A 15,030-nucleotide genomic window follows, 5' to 3' on the forward strand; every position below is an offset into this window, starting at 1 on the left:
CGCAGTCTGCAAAGTAGCTTCACACTCATTGTAACTAAACCTCAAAAAGAACATTCACCATCCCTGGCCAGTTAGTGAGGCCACCACAAGGCACAGGTCCAGGCTAGCATGTGGCCAGCTGGTTTAGTACACATGAACGAAAAATTCACGGGGCCCTTGAATTTTCAATCCTGCTAGTCCGTTATTTGACTATGTTATTTTGGCCAATTGTTTCTTAGTTTTGGCATTTCAGGAAGACAGCAGTAGCCTTAGAAACCTACCTCCTGAGATTGCAAAAAAAAAAATATATATATATATATATAGATATAATATAGATATATTTATATACCCATTGCCATTAAGTCAATTCTGACTCATAGCAACCCTACAGGACCAAGCAGAACTGCCCCATAGGGTTTCCAGGGAGCAACTGGTAGGTTCCAACTGCTGACCTTTTGGTGAAAAGCCAAGCTCTTAACCACTGTACCACCAGGGCTCTACACATATATATATGTATATAAATAAAATAAATATGATAGCACTTATCCAATATAAACATATAGAGAGGACAGCATTTATCTAGCAATTTGAGTCTTGTATTTCTTAAATACCAAATTCCTAGCTCAATGCAATCCAAGGGGGATAGTAACACTTCCCAGTCAATGTGTTAAGGGTTTCAAATCCCTCCCGGCAAGTTTAAGTGTCCTTTCTGTTAAAAGCTCTTACTCTCAGTCTAGGGTTTTGCTTGCTGCATCCTTTGAAAATTGAGGCCAAGTTTCCTAGAAACCTGAGATTGAAGGAACTGCTGAAGTTGACGATGGAATTGACCAAGGGGAGGCAGCACTGAGGCCAAGTCTGCAGGAGAAAGGAAAATGGGTGCCTTTCCAAAAGCACCTGGAATGGGAGACAGACAACCCTTAGTTAGCCTGAGGCCTCCTGGAGAGAGGTTACGGTTTCCAGCTTTCTTATCCACCTCTGCAGGTGCACAGAATCCTGGGGAAATTCTCCTCTCTCAAAAAGCACACCCTAACAGTAGGCATTTGTTTGTCAAGTCTTCATTAGGCGAAGAGTCTTTTCAAAGCTCACTCATTTCATCTTATAGTGAGGGTCCACTTGATATTTCTTATTTTAAACAAATTTAATATGCATAAAAATTCTAGTATTTTCCACCCATACCCCAATGGATCATTTTACACTCGTCCCTCTGAAACAAATATTCTAAACTGCTAGCCAGCACTCAAAATATGACCCTGCAAATATTTCATGCATTCAAATGCTGTCTGTTGGCCAGGTATACCATGGATTATCTAGACCCCCTGTAGGGTTCAAACTTTGGCCATACCCAGGATTGAGAAAAATAAAGTAAAAAGAAAATAAACCTTCACTGTGTTTTATATCTTGTGTTATGTTGTACCAAACCAACATTTTTTTTCTTAACGTCCATTTTTAGCATGCTCTATCATTACTGGGGTGGTGAGTCACAGTTAAGGGAATTGCTATGACTTGTTCCACCCATTAGTATAAGCCAAACCCTGGATGATTTTGGGTTCTCAGGGGATTATTTATCTCGAAGGAGGTCAATCACAATTAGCATGACCACATGGCACAGATGCTTTTTCATGAAGGTGACCTCAAGTGAAGTGAGCAATTTCTTGGTCTGGCTATATTAAAATTCATCCAAATGTCCACCCAGTGGGCAAACCCAGCTCCAAAAGAAACTGAAGCGGGAACAACAAGAAATGTGATGGCTCGGGACTGAAATACACTGACAAGCTTGAGTGAGAGGTCCTGAGCCAGACAAAAGGGCGTGTGCTCAAAGACAGGATGGGAAGTCTGTGCAGAACTACAAAGGGAGGAGACAAGGCTGTACTTGTATGCTTCTTCTCTGAATCGAGCTTTTTTATTTCCTCACTAATGTGAAGTACATCCGCAATTAAATATAAATCTAGAGTCCCAGTCACTCTCAGAGACCCCACTGCTCATGGTCAGCCTTCAGCAAAACTGCCACATGGAGAATGCTTCCCTGGGACCTCCCAGGCTCTCTCCTCCTTCCATTCAGCTTTTAACCACATCTTGATTTCTCCCTTTAGTTTACTGGTTCTCAAAGTGCAGTCCTCAGACCAGCAGCATCAGGATCACCTGAGAACACGTCAGAAATGCTAATTCTCAGGCCCCACCCCAGATTTACCGATTCAGAAATTCTGAGGGTGGGGCCAGAAATCTGTTTTCACAAGTCTTCCAGGTAATGTTTGAGAACCATTGCTTTATACAGTATTATAGAACAATGACTTTAAGAAAAGAGAGTATATACGCATTTTAGGAGAGGGCTTGGGAAGAAGACAAGCCGCTTGTGTGCCAAACAAATCCATTTCTAACAGTGGAATTTCCAGTTACATGACTTGAGAGTACTGTCCTAGTGCAGGCCCTCATCCTCTCTTGCCTTCTGCCTTACCCATTTCATTCTTTTCTCCACATTGCTACGAGAGATGTGTACCAGGCCTCAAAATCTCCCCCTTCTGGATCCTTGCCTAAGATCCTTCAGCGGCTGCTCCCTGCCTGTGGGATAAGGTCCCAGATCCCTGGCACACAAACCTAGGGCTCTTCTTCATTCTCCTCTGGGTCACTTTTCTGGCCTTGACTCCTGCACTTTTCCTCCTATTTGGCCACGACCTCTGGCTGCGGGGGCTTATACTTCCCCATACTCTGGACATCACGCTTGGCCATATCACTTACCTTGGGCAACAGCATAATTTGATTTGAAGGATTTGCAACCGGAAGTGGGCTTCCTACTACCTGAGAAAACAATCATTTTTTTCCCTATGTGGATGTATTTATGTTATGGCCCCTGGAAAAGGCACTGGAGACCCTAAGAGAACTGGGGCATTTTATCTTTGCTCTTGCTCCAAGTCTCTGGCTATGGGGGCATTATGGTATAAGACAAGCAGATTCTTGCTGACACTTCTCTAAAGGACAGATCTTTGGGAAGGTCCCTTTGGGGTTGTGTTAGGGTAAGAGGTTAAGTAACAAAGGGTTCAGAATTCCAAGCAAGTGTGATATACGTTGACATTTTAGGTTTCAAAAAGAAAACGAATGGGGTGGGGATGCTTATTTGACACTTCAGATTATAAAAAAGGAAAGCGACAGTGGCAGAGAAGTGAATCAGATCACTCAGTGTTCAACATGGGAACAAACGCCTGAGGTGGCAACTGCAATTTCAGGTTTCTATGAGCTGCCAGCATTTTGTTGTTGTGGCTGGGTTTTTTGTTTGTTTTTCTTTCTCTCTCTCATTTCCTAAAAGCTTTTATTTGTTTGCTGAGGGGAGGAGTAGAAAGTATAAAGAAGAAGCCCTGGTGGCACAGTAGTTAAGCGCTGGGCTGCTAACCAAAAGGTCGGTGGTTTTAACCCATCAGCCCCTCAGCGGAAGAAATGTGGCAGTCTGCTTCCATAAAGATTACAGCCTTGGAAACCTTACAGGGCAGTTCTACTCTGCCCTGTGGGGTTGCTATGAGTCCGAATTGACTCAATGGCCATGGGTTTGGTTTTTGGTTTTTTAGAAAGTGTAAGAACCTTCAAATATCCACCCCCTCTCAAAGTGGCCATGCTAATGAAAGACCAGTACTCAACAAAGTACTAAGATACTCTTCTCATAAAACATTCATACCAATTTTTTCAAGGGTTACAAAGCTTTTCTCAGTTACTAGTTGGAATCCACTTCTCTCTCTCACCATTCCAATGGTGCAGTTTTTTCCCCAAAGGCTGTATTACTTTTAAACATTATCAGTAACAATAATGGCATTTTCTCCCTTCAAGCACAGAAAGCTGTTCCGGGCTCCAAATGGTCACTGGACCAGTTTAGAAACATGTGATTTACTCTTTAAAAGACTATGCGCACGGAGTGAAGCTTCACCCAGAGTAAAGCTTTGCTGTATAGTGCATAACAAGAGCCAACATTTATTGAGCACTTAGCGTTGTATTCTGTGTTTTTCAGGCACTGGCTCATTTAATCTGCAAAACAATGCTATCAGGCAGGAGCAATTACTACCATCTTACAAATAAGGAGAATGAGGCACAGAGAGGATGAAAGAGCTGCCTAAGGTTATAAAGCTGCGAGCAGGCAGGGCTGGGGTTTGAATCCCGGCCACTTGCTTTCCAAAGTCGAAGCTCACAACCCTAACCCACAGACAGATCCCAAGGGAAACACCATCGCTTCAACAGAAATCCACACACTCAGAATGGGGGGAAGGGGTCATGCAACTGACTTTAAAGCAGGCAGGGGGTGGAGCGTTATGAAGAGCTAAAAAGATATTATTGCTTGTTTTATTTTTTCATCTGATTGTTACAGAACAGTAAAACAGAACGCTTTTTAAACTCTTCCCTTCCCTGGTATGAGAAAGCACTTCCTCTACAACGTAGAGTCTGAAAGAAAGGGGTAGCCCCTGTTTTTTCCTGGCAGAAGAGTGGAGAATAGGACACAGAACATTGCGCAGGGAGTGTGTGGGAGGAGAGAAGCAGAGGGAGAGGCACGCAGGCACACACCAGTAGCTGCACAAGACCACAGTTAATGATTTACTCACAGCCCTCCGGCAGCTCCCTTCGGCAGGGGCTGCACCAACATACACGCACACACTACACACACACACACACACACACAGAGTCTCATCTTCAACTCTCTTCATCCCTGCGAGAAGCCGGTGTCCAGCAAATTGCCTGGCAACGCTCGGAGGACACTCCATCCAAAGCCCCGGGTCCAGCCGCCTCTGAGCGCTGTCCAGCGGGCAGAGCGCCTGGGAGGCCGGGCTGGGGTCCCGTCTCCGGACACCCCTGACGCAGGGCAGAGCGCCAAGGCCGGGATTTCATGGGTAGAGGAGAAAAGACACCGACCGTCCCCAGGGACACCTGTTGTCGCTTTCCCACTCGGGCCAACGAAGACATCCTGGCACCCCGGACCTCCGGGGAACACATCGATTGCCAAAAAGTGTCTTGAGGGGGGCGTCACAGGCGTTTCGACCCCTCCCCCCCGCCTCTGGCAGACCCCCTCATCCCTCCTCCCCAACTCCGGGGCGCTCCAGGCTTGTGGAAATGTCGCGCTGAACCGCGGCTCTAGCCCAGGCAGGCGTGGGGCGCCGGGGCCGCACGATGCCCTCCGGGGTCGAGGCAGAGCAGCGGCGCTAGGACCTCGCAGCCAGCCGCCCCCCGCCCGCTTCACCTGCGGAGCCGTGGGCTCCGGCCCCTCCCGAGGGGCGCGCTCGCCGCCCGCTGCGGGGCGCGGTTACCTGCGACACCTCCTGTAGGGTCCCACGTGTCGGCCAGAAGGTCGCCGCGGTGGGGCCGGCTCGGTGGCCCTGGGGCTCCGCGCTCGCGTGCGCTATTCTCCCCGCGCTCCCTCCCGGCCGCAGCGCCGCCGCGGGATCAGACTACGGAGCTCACTCGGCGCCCGCCGGCTCCCGGCGCCGCTCCCGCCGCTCCTGATTGGCCGCAGCGAGAGCCCGAGCCGCGCCCTGATTGGGCGGCCGGAAAGCCGGGGCGGTGGGATGGGCGGGGCGCCGCCGGGACCTGTTCCCCTCCCCTCCCGCCCTTCAACCTTGGTCCCCGCCGCCCCTGGGGGCTGTGATCCGACCCGGATGCTGACATAGGGATTCTGCCCTCACTGGGCGCGGCGGAGACCGTCGCTGAGAGTAAGACAGGGATGGCGGGGAGGAGGGACCGCCTCGAAGTTCCATCCACAAATCCCGCCGGGACTGGTCTGTGGGGCCTCCGAGACGCGGGAATTCTTGTTCCCCCGGCCTCACTCCAACATGGGATTCTGACTTTATGTTCACTGTGATACTTTCCTTTTATATAAAGGGCGTAGGGCTCAGAGCAGTGGTTGTAAAACAGTGGGCGCCCAATAATGTTTGTGGATTGAGATTGTACTACACACATAATCTCTATGTGGTCCAACCCGAGCCAGCAACGGGGAAGAAACTTGTCCAGTTCACATTAACGGATTTTTAGGGAGGGGGGTGGAGAAACAAGGAGAGATGTTCATTTACAGAGAAGAATAAGCTTTTTCTTCTAAAATATCTAGCTAGGCAGATGAGGCTGAATAATAATAATAATCCTAACATTTGAATGGCGCATATTACTTACCAGGCACTGTGGCAAAAGCTTTACCTATATTAACTCAGAAATACAGGAAAGGGCTATCAGAAAGATGTCCATAATGTCTAGTGAAATGTATGGACAAGTGGCATCAGTTTTGCATCTGAAAGACATGCATACCAGCAGTCACACTGTGGTGGGGAGGCACCAGGTAGGACAGAGAGGGAGAGTCAGAAATTCAAATAGTTCCCATCTTCCATTTCTTAACCCATAGTCCTTTAGGCCTCCACCTACACAGAGCGTTTCTAAAGAATAATAACAATTACTATATATCAGGGTGCCATCAGACATTTGTTCCACCACTCATGAGGGAGACGAGGGTCACACCCTTATCCTTCAGAGTCTTCAACAGAACATCCTCCAGTTCCAGGCTGACTGGACCTTGGTATGGGTCAAAGTGACCATCCACCCAATCCAACAATGAAAGGTATTTTCTGTTCATTGTATTCAAGTAAAAAGAAGAATAAACTTTTTCTTAAATGTATGTAAGGTGAAATGGTGTAGCCATTTTGGAAAATAGTTTGGCAACACCCCAAAAAGTTAGACCCTTACCGAGTGATCCAGTAGTTCCACACAACTCAAGAGAATTGAAAACACATATCCACATAAAAACGTGTACATCATGTTCACAGCAGCTTTATTTGTAAAAGCCAAAGAGGAAGCAATCCAAATGTCCATCTGCTGATGAATGAATACACGAAATGTGGTAAAGCCATACGATGGAACATTATTCAACTATAAAAAGGAAGAAAGTACTGATACATGCTACAACAAAAAAGGATTAACCTTGGAAACATTATGCTAAGTAAAAAAAGCCAGACACAGAAGGCCACATATTATGTGATTCCATTTATATGAAATGTCCAGAATAGGTACATCCATAAAGACAGAAAGTAAACTACTGGTTGCCAGAAGCTGGGAGGAGGACCCCTCATGGCCCAGTGGTTAAGTGTTCGGCTGCTAACCAAAAGGTCAGTGGTTGAAACCAACCAGCCGCCCTGCGGGAGAAAGATGTGGCAATCTGCTTCTGTAAAGATAACAGCCTTGGAAACCCTGAGGGGCAGTTCTACTCTGTCCTCTAGGCTCACTATCAACTCCTCTATGACAGGTTTGGGTTTTTTTGGTGGAGCTAGGGGGAGGGAAGAGGAGGAATGACTGCTAATAAGTATATGTTTTTTTGGAGGAATATGAAAATGTTCTAGAATTAGAGAGTGGTGATGGTTACACAACTTTGTGAACATACTAAAACCCACCGAATTATAAAAACAAACAAAATTGTACCCAGAATGTATTCTGAGAGCATGGAGACTGTCAGGGAGGGAAATGTTAGTCAAATTCTGAAAGATAGGAGCTAAAGGGTAGAGAAATAGAAAAGTCCTTTAAAGGCAGTTAAGAGTCTTTTTCCCCTCCTGCTCCTGCCCTTAGTAACCCAGAAAGCATTTACTCCTTAGATCTTCCTTGTCCAATTGAACTTTCTGTGATGATGGAAATGTTCTTTATCTGAACTGTTTAATATAGAAGCCACTAACAACATATGGCCACTGGACACTCGAACTGCGGTTAGTGCAACTAAGGAACTGACTTTGTAACTGTATTTAAATTTAGATACGTACATGTGGCTAGTGGCTACCATATTGGCAGTGCAGCTTCAGATTTTTTTGAAGACTAGAGCTGTCTTAACTGGCAATTTGGAAAGGATTCTGGAGCTTGTGGGTCTGAAGGAATCTATGTCTTTAAGTCCCACACCCAGCTCAAGCCAGTAGCCATGAGAAATTCTTCAACAAGTTCTCACTGCTCCCGCCCTTCTCCCTTCCATGAACTCTCAATGAACTTCTGTCAATCCAGCGTTTAGTTTTGTCAGAGGTGTTTCCATTCCTCAAAAGTTTATGGTCTGGGACTATTTGGGATGCTGGAGATATGAAAGATTGTTGACAATGTCAGCCAAATTCCAAAGTGATGGTTTTGTGAAGGGTGAAAGGAAGAAGAGACAAGTGAAAACCCTTACAAGGACCTGGCTCCTTCCTTCCTTCCCTCCAACACACACACACATACTCTTTGAAGTGGAAAGTCTTGCTATCAAGATGCTGAAGTGGTGTGTTGAAGAACCTTTATTTAGATTTCCTATTTCCAACCCAAGCCTTGTAACATCCCTAACACCTTCAATACGTTTCCCAGTTTTTGCTGATTTTTCCCTTCTATGAACTTTCAGTGAACTTGAAATTGATGGTATAGATTGTAATGACTTTCCAAGTGTTTTTCTGTAATATGACATCCCCACAGTAAGATTCATTTGGTGCACAAATATTTATTGAACTCCTGCCTATTTTGTGCCAGAGTAGTGCTAACTGCTATGGATAGAAAGAATGAAAGACAGGGTTACTGGATAGCTTAGAGCCTGATGTGGAGGCATACCGAGAAGCTATTCAACAAGAGCTTTGCTTTGATAGGGAGATGTGGATGAAGGCTCACTGAAAGCAAAGGGAAAAGACCAGCTGCACTGACATGGAGAAATCTGGAAAGGCTTCTCAGAGGAGGTGGCATTCGAGCTGAAGGAACTTGAGGGATGAGTAAAAGGTTTATTACAACTTACTATTTTACTTAATTCATTTATACCATCCTCCCTCAAAAAGTGGACTGGAGGTGGTATGTCAGGAGAAATTTTGGGAGCTAATGTTTGAAAGAATGTATTGACATCAGCTCAACATCACTGACAACGTTTTGCATTGCTGACTAGGGTTCTAACTAGACATTTACTCTTGTTGCCTTCAAGGCTTATTCCTGAGAGGAAAACAAAATAAACATTAGGCTTTATGCTCTAAAAGAATCTCCCACCTGACTATTGTAACATCCATCTTACTGGTGTCTTGTGTTTAATAATTTATTTTCTCCTAATCCAATATACTCCAGCTTTTAGTCCACTGTGTCCCACTGTCATCATTCTTGCCATATCCATGTATCATCTGTACTGTCATATACTTAACTATTCCTTTAAATTGACTCTTATTTTGCTCAACTTTATTGAAAAGGAACTTTTATATCATTATCATGAATGAAAAACCACTATCACTTGTCATAAGTAGAGTGCTAACTACAAAAGTAATCCAATGAAAATAAAACAATGTTATTTAATCTTAGCTGGATATTGTTGGCTGCTGGATGTTCTGAGTTTGAGGCTCTGCTCTTTGATAAAAAAGGAAGATTAGCAAACCTTAGAGAGGCCAGTGGTTAAGCACTCGGTTTCTAATTGAAGGGTTGGCGGTTCATATCCACCAGCCACTCCGTGGGAGAAAGATGTGGCAGAATGCTCCTGTAAAAGAATCCAGCCTTGGAAACCCTATAGAGTAGCTCTACTCTGTCATATAGAGTCACTATGAGTCAGAATTGAGTTGATGACAATGGGTTTAAAAACATATCAGCACTAAGCTGATTGTTTCTCCTTGACTTGATCAAATAGACTAAAAGAATAACCCTTTCACTATGTGAATCAGTGATATTCATTGTTTCCTTTGCATACCTCTTAAATCCAGCCTCTGCATTAAGTAAAATCAGCTCATCTTGGGTGTCACACTCTCTTAAACACTGTTCTGGTGCATTCCTCTCACTGTTGTTGGAACGATCTCTCCTCAGAATCCTTCAATGGCTCTTCATTACCTAAGGGATGAAATCTTAGTTCTTTACCAAGGAATACAAGGTCCTCCCTGATTATGCCTAGCCTACCTCTCTATTCTCAACTTCATTCTCCTCTTTAACTTTATATTCCACCAATATTGAACTGTTTGTAGTTCGCAGACTATACCATGTCTTCTCATGCCTCTGTGCTTTTGAACATGCTGTTCCCTCTACTTGGTATGCTGTTCCCTGACTATCCCCCTACTTATTATCTTCCAGTGCCCTTCACTGCTCATTTGTATTTCATCTGCCCAGTTCCATGACACACAATAGTGATGACAACAGCCCTCCTTCTGGAAGCACCTGCCCCCTTCTTCTGGGGGTTCTTCCTTCACTGCTTTTAACTGTGTATATCTAGCAGGGGCCGATAAGCTCTTACATGATTCCACATCCCTGATTGCAGTTGGTTAGTCTACATGTGGACAACTGAACCAAGGTGGGTCAATCAGATTCTCTGAGAATTTCCGAACAGGAGCAGAATTGGAGTCACTCTTTCTCTGGTTTAAGATGCAGAGAGAAACAGAAGCAAACAAGGCAGAGAGAGAGTCTCCATTCCATTTGTTACTGCAGACCAATTATTTCTTGCTTTTCCTTCTGTCAGGTCATTCGAGATTTCTTCTTGTTTTTTTGAGAGAGATCCTAGTATCCTTAAAATTAAATCTCTTTTTCCTAAACTAGTTTGAGTTGAGTTTCCGTCACTTAAAACCAAGTGTCCCAACACATTTATAATCACCCTTGAAAGCCCAACACAAATGCTAGTCCTTTGTGAAGCCCTCCCTGATCCCCACAAGCTGATACAGATGCACCTTCTCTCATACCCCGTGCATTTTGTAACGTCAGGCCCCCTTTTTAGCAATTTTATTTATCTTAACATTTTTGTGTGGAGGACAGAGTGTTCTGTCCCTCTTACCTGTTTTGATTGTACTACAGTCCTGATGGGAAGGGGGTTTTAGAACACAACAACGCATTGACATAATGCTCTTTGAAACCAAAAAAAAAAAAAAAAACCAAACCCAGTGCCGTTGAGTCGATTCCGACTCATAGTGACCCTATAGGACAGAGTAGAACAGCCCCATAGAGTTTCCAAGGAGCGCCTGGCGGATTTGAACTGGCGACGCTTTGGTTAGCAGCCATAGCACTTAACCACTACACCACCAGGGTTTCCAGCGCTCTGAGAGAAGTCAAAATTTAGCAATTAAAAAGCGTTTTTTTTAATATGGAAAGTTTCACTAATTTACATGTCATTCTTGCACAGGAGCCATGTTATCTTCTCTGTATTATTCCAATGTTAGTAAATGTGCTGCCAAAGTGAGCGCGCATTTTTTTTTTTTTTTTTTTAACTAAGCTTAATCTTAAGAAGAACTTTAAGAATCTACCAACTACAAGAGTCTGTCCTCTGCAGCCCTCCAGGTTGGAACTAGAAATGAAGAAGAGGTCCATCCTGTGACCTCACAAACAGCAATAAACAAGATGGACCCAGCACCTGGAGACGAAGGCAGAAAGGTACCAAAGACTGAGGGGAACATAAAGGAAGACTCAGAGAAAAAAGGGAGATCTGAGACAGAAGGGACCACTACAGTCCCATCTGCCATTGAATCTCTGTGAATTGAAAGGCAACTCCAAAAGAAAAGTAATGTTTTCTACCATCCATAGACACCACCTATGATCATACTTGACTAAAATTGAATTATTTTAGGTAAGTGATTAAACCCATACACTCTTTCAGATGTTAGTCAACATTGGAGGAATTACATCTGTTTACATTTTTATCCCTTTTCTAGACTGGAAGCTCCATGAGAAAAGAGACTCTTTCAATCTTTGCATGTTGGGTATCTGCACAGGTAGGACTCAGCTTTTAGCCTGCTTTTGAGTAGGACTTTGATGTTTTTAGCCTATATATAAGTTCGGAATGCTTTTCAGCTGCAAGTATCAGAATAACCAGCTATATTGGCTCAAGTAGTAAAAACATTTAATTATCTGACGTAAACAGTCTAGAGGTTGGCAGTCCCAGGGTATGATGGCTCAATAATTGTTAAAGGACCCAGGCTCTTTCTTTCTTCTCTCCCATCCTTGGGTTTTTGAGTCTTCATCTTAGGCTTATTGCCTCATGGTTACAAAATAGTTGCCACAGCTCTAGGTATCACATCTTCAGAAAAGTCTATTAAGGAAAGAAGAAAGTAGACTGGGCTGAAAAAGAGGCTTTCCTTTTTATCAGGAAAACTCAAAAAACCAAACCCATTGCTGTTGAGTCGATTCCAACTTTTAGTGACCTTACAGGACAGAGTAGAATTGCCCCATAGGGTTTCCAAGGAGCGCCTGGTGGATTTGAACATCTGATCTTCTGGTTAGCAGCCGTACCCTTCAGCCTTTATGCCACCAGAGTTTCTTTTTATCAGGAAGGAAAATCTTTCTCAAACACTCCTTCCTCATCTGGTAAACCTTCTCGTGTACCTCACTGGATACAACTGAGTCACGTGCCCACTCCTAGCTGCAAGATAAGCTAGGAAAACTTACCCAGTGGCTGACTTTTCCAGCCTCTACAGTGAAAAGTAGATGCATTACTGGCAGTACTGCCCTTGGATCCAGCAAATGGGGCTCTAGTCCAGGCTCCATGCCTCAAGAGGCCCTGTGCTTTGAAATGCCTTCCTCACAATTTTTGCCTTACTATACCATGGACTGCCAGAAGAACAAACAGGTCTGTCTTGGAAGTACAGCCAGAGTGCCACTTGGAAGCAAGGATGGTGAGACTCTGTCTCATGTACTTCGGACATGTTATCAGGAGGAACCGGTCCCTGGAGAAGAACATCATGCTTGATAAGGTGGAAGGTCGGCAAAAAAGAGGAAGACCCTTAGTGAGATGGACTGACACAACAGCTGCAATAACAGGCTCAAACATAGCAATGATTTTAAGGATGGCGCAGGACTGGGCAGTGTTGCATTCCATTGTACATAGGGTACCTATGAGTCAGAACAGTCTTGACAGCACCTAACAAGTGCCTCAGACTGGCTGGGGCCTCCAGTCCTAGTGAGGTAACCTGAGCTTGCATCAGCACCCAAATGTGCTCCCCCATTCCTATTTCTCCTTTTCTGGACACTCTTGAACTCTGTATCCCATTCATGGAGTTGACTAGATGCCACAAGGAACTCTTGAATTTGTACCTATGGGGTCTTTTTGGGCCCTGTGGCTGGATCCCAATCCAGGCCCTTTTGGTTGATGTCCTTTCTTGTCTCTAACTGATGTAGTGATGTTGTGTTTTCTCTGATTGGCCTTAAGGTGTGTGGACAAGGGATGGGTATTCCTGACATGAATGAGACTGCTCTTCTGATCCCATCCGTGGTCCTCTCTCGTATTGTCCCCACTGGTGATGGTATATGAAAGGCAGGGGTGTGGTCACATTCTAAGAATGCAATGCTAGGGCCTAAGGAGTTCAAGAGAAGACCGGGTGGGAAGATGTGTTGTTCTACTTTTATATTATAAAATTCCAGATGGTAAATTTAACATAGCAGGAAACAAATTATTGCCCACATTTCCTGCATGCTCGGGTTAAGACTGACATTTGTGGTCTTTGTCAGCAAAGCACAGTAACACTCTTTGACAGAGTCATTGGAAGTGAGTATCCATGGGCAGCAAGATGGATGATGCAGTGTCATAACTAATGATGTAACCAGCATTAAATAAATGGTATGAGAACTGCATAGGCAAGAAGATCTATATTTTTTTCAATAACCCAGTGCCCAGTGCCATCGAGTTGATTCCGACTCATAGTGACCCTATAGGACAGAGTAGAACAGCCCCATAGAGTTTCCAAGGAGCGCCTGGCGGATTTGAACTGCTGACCCTTTGGTTCAATAAACAGGTTTAAAGAGCAATGGCACTGTGATTAATAACAGAGTTACTACCTTAATCTTGCAAGAGTAGATATGAAATTAGCCAGGAATAGTGTATCGAACAATAAAGAATATGAAGAGATAGCGCCTGGACCCTATGAAGCATCTTCACATGCACTAATTGGACAATAAACATGTAATAACTCTCCTCTCCCCATTATTCTAACTCTTCATGGGTAAATAACTATTCCTTAGATTAAAAAAAAAAAACCCATTGCTGTCGAGTCTGTTCCAACTCAAAGTGACCCTATAAGACAGAGTAGAACTGCCCCATAGGGTTTCCAAGGAGTGGCTGGGGGTTTTGAACTGCCCACATTTTGTTTAGCAGCCATAGCTCGCTGTAGCTCTTAACCATGGTACCACTAGGGCTCCACATTCCTCGGATAGGCCAGTGAATTTCAAAATATATTTTCAATTAAATTATTTATATTATACAGAGACCCTGCAAAAAATGTTTGCTTGGGTCTCGGCACACCCTAGGGCCAGTCCTGATTACTGGTTGTTGTGTGCCATTGAGTCAATTCCAACTCATAGCAACCCCGTGTGACAGAGTAGAACTGCCCCATAGAGCTTTCTAGGCTGTAATCTTTTTATTTTTTTAATATGGAACATTTCAGAAATTTGCGTGTCATCCTTGCCCAAGGGCCATGCTCACCTTCTCTGCATCATTCCAATTTTAGTATATGTGCTGCCAAAGTGAGCACTAGGCTGTAATCTTTATGGAAGTTGATTGCCAGGTGTTTCTCCCACATAGCTGCTGGGTGGGTTGAAACTACCACCCTTTTGGTTAGCAGTCAAGTATTAACCGTTACACCACCCAGCTTCCTTCAGATAATGTAAATAACATTATTTTAGACTTAACGCAATAAAACTTAAGTAACAACAACAAAAAAAGATAACAAAATCTCAATGATTTAATTTACCAAAAAGTAATTTTTCATTTTTATCCCAGTCCAGGGTAGGTCATGGTCGAGGTGAGGGGTGGGGTGGCAGGCTTTGCTCCATGCAGTCATTCAGGGAGCCAGGCTCCTTCTGTCTTGTGGTTCTGCCTCCTCTAGATCCTCAGAGCTCAGAGTCATCTCCATTGAACCAGCACATGTGGAAAGGAAGTGAGGGTTATGCAAAGAAGGATTTATGAGCCAAGCTGGAAGTGGTGCACATCACTTCCTCCATACTCCATTGGCCAGAACACCATCACGTGGCCAAACCAACTGCCAGGCAGGCTAGAAAATGCAGCTGAGCCATGTGCCTGGGGAAAGAGGAGAACACAGACATTGCCAAGAACATGCTAGCTCAGCCAGCCTGGGCAAGGGAGAAAAGGGCTATGAAAGGCTTTTGGGTGGTCAACCAACC

General features: G+C 44.5%; 1 protein-coding gene and 2 non-coding genes across 6 annotated transcripts in view; all 3 read right to left on the reverse strand.

Annotated features, from left to right (window-relative positions):
- Positions 1-5,398, reverse strand: part of STON2 (stonin 2) — a 174,503-nt gene extending 169,105 nt beyond the window's left edge. For all 4 annotated transcript variants that reach the window (XM_049899774.1, XM_049899772.1, XM_049899773.1 and 1 more), the window contains exon 1: positions 5,253-5,398. The gene's annotated coding sequence lies outside the window, so the exon portion shown is untranslated. The remainder of the gene's footprint in view (positions 1-5,252) is intronic.
- A 5,601-nt stretch (positions 5,399-10,999) lies between these two features.
- Positions 11,000-11,105, reverse strand: LOC126084907 (U6 spliceosomal RNA). Its single transcript, XR_007519136.1, has one exon. It is a non-coding gene; the product is annotated as a U6 spliceosomal RNA (small nuclear RNA).
- A 3,169-nt stretch (positions 11,106-14,274) lies between these two features.
- Positions 14,275-14,381, reverse strand: LOC126084901 (U6 spliceosomal RNA). Its single transcript, XR_007519131.1, has one exon. It is a non-coding gene; the product is annotated as a U6 spliceosomal RNA (small nuclear RNA).
- Between the last annotated feature and the right edge of the window lie 649 nt (positions 14,382-15,030).

This window comes from Elephas maximus, chromosome 10 (genome assembly GCF_024166365.1).
Source record: "Elephas maximus indicus isolate mEleMax1 chromosome 10, mEleMax1 primary haplotype, whole genome shotgun sequence".
NCBI classification, from domain to species: Eukaryota; Metazoa; Chordata; class Mammalia; order Proboscidea; family Elephantidae; genus Elephas; species Elephas maximus.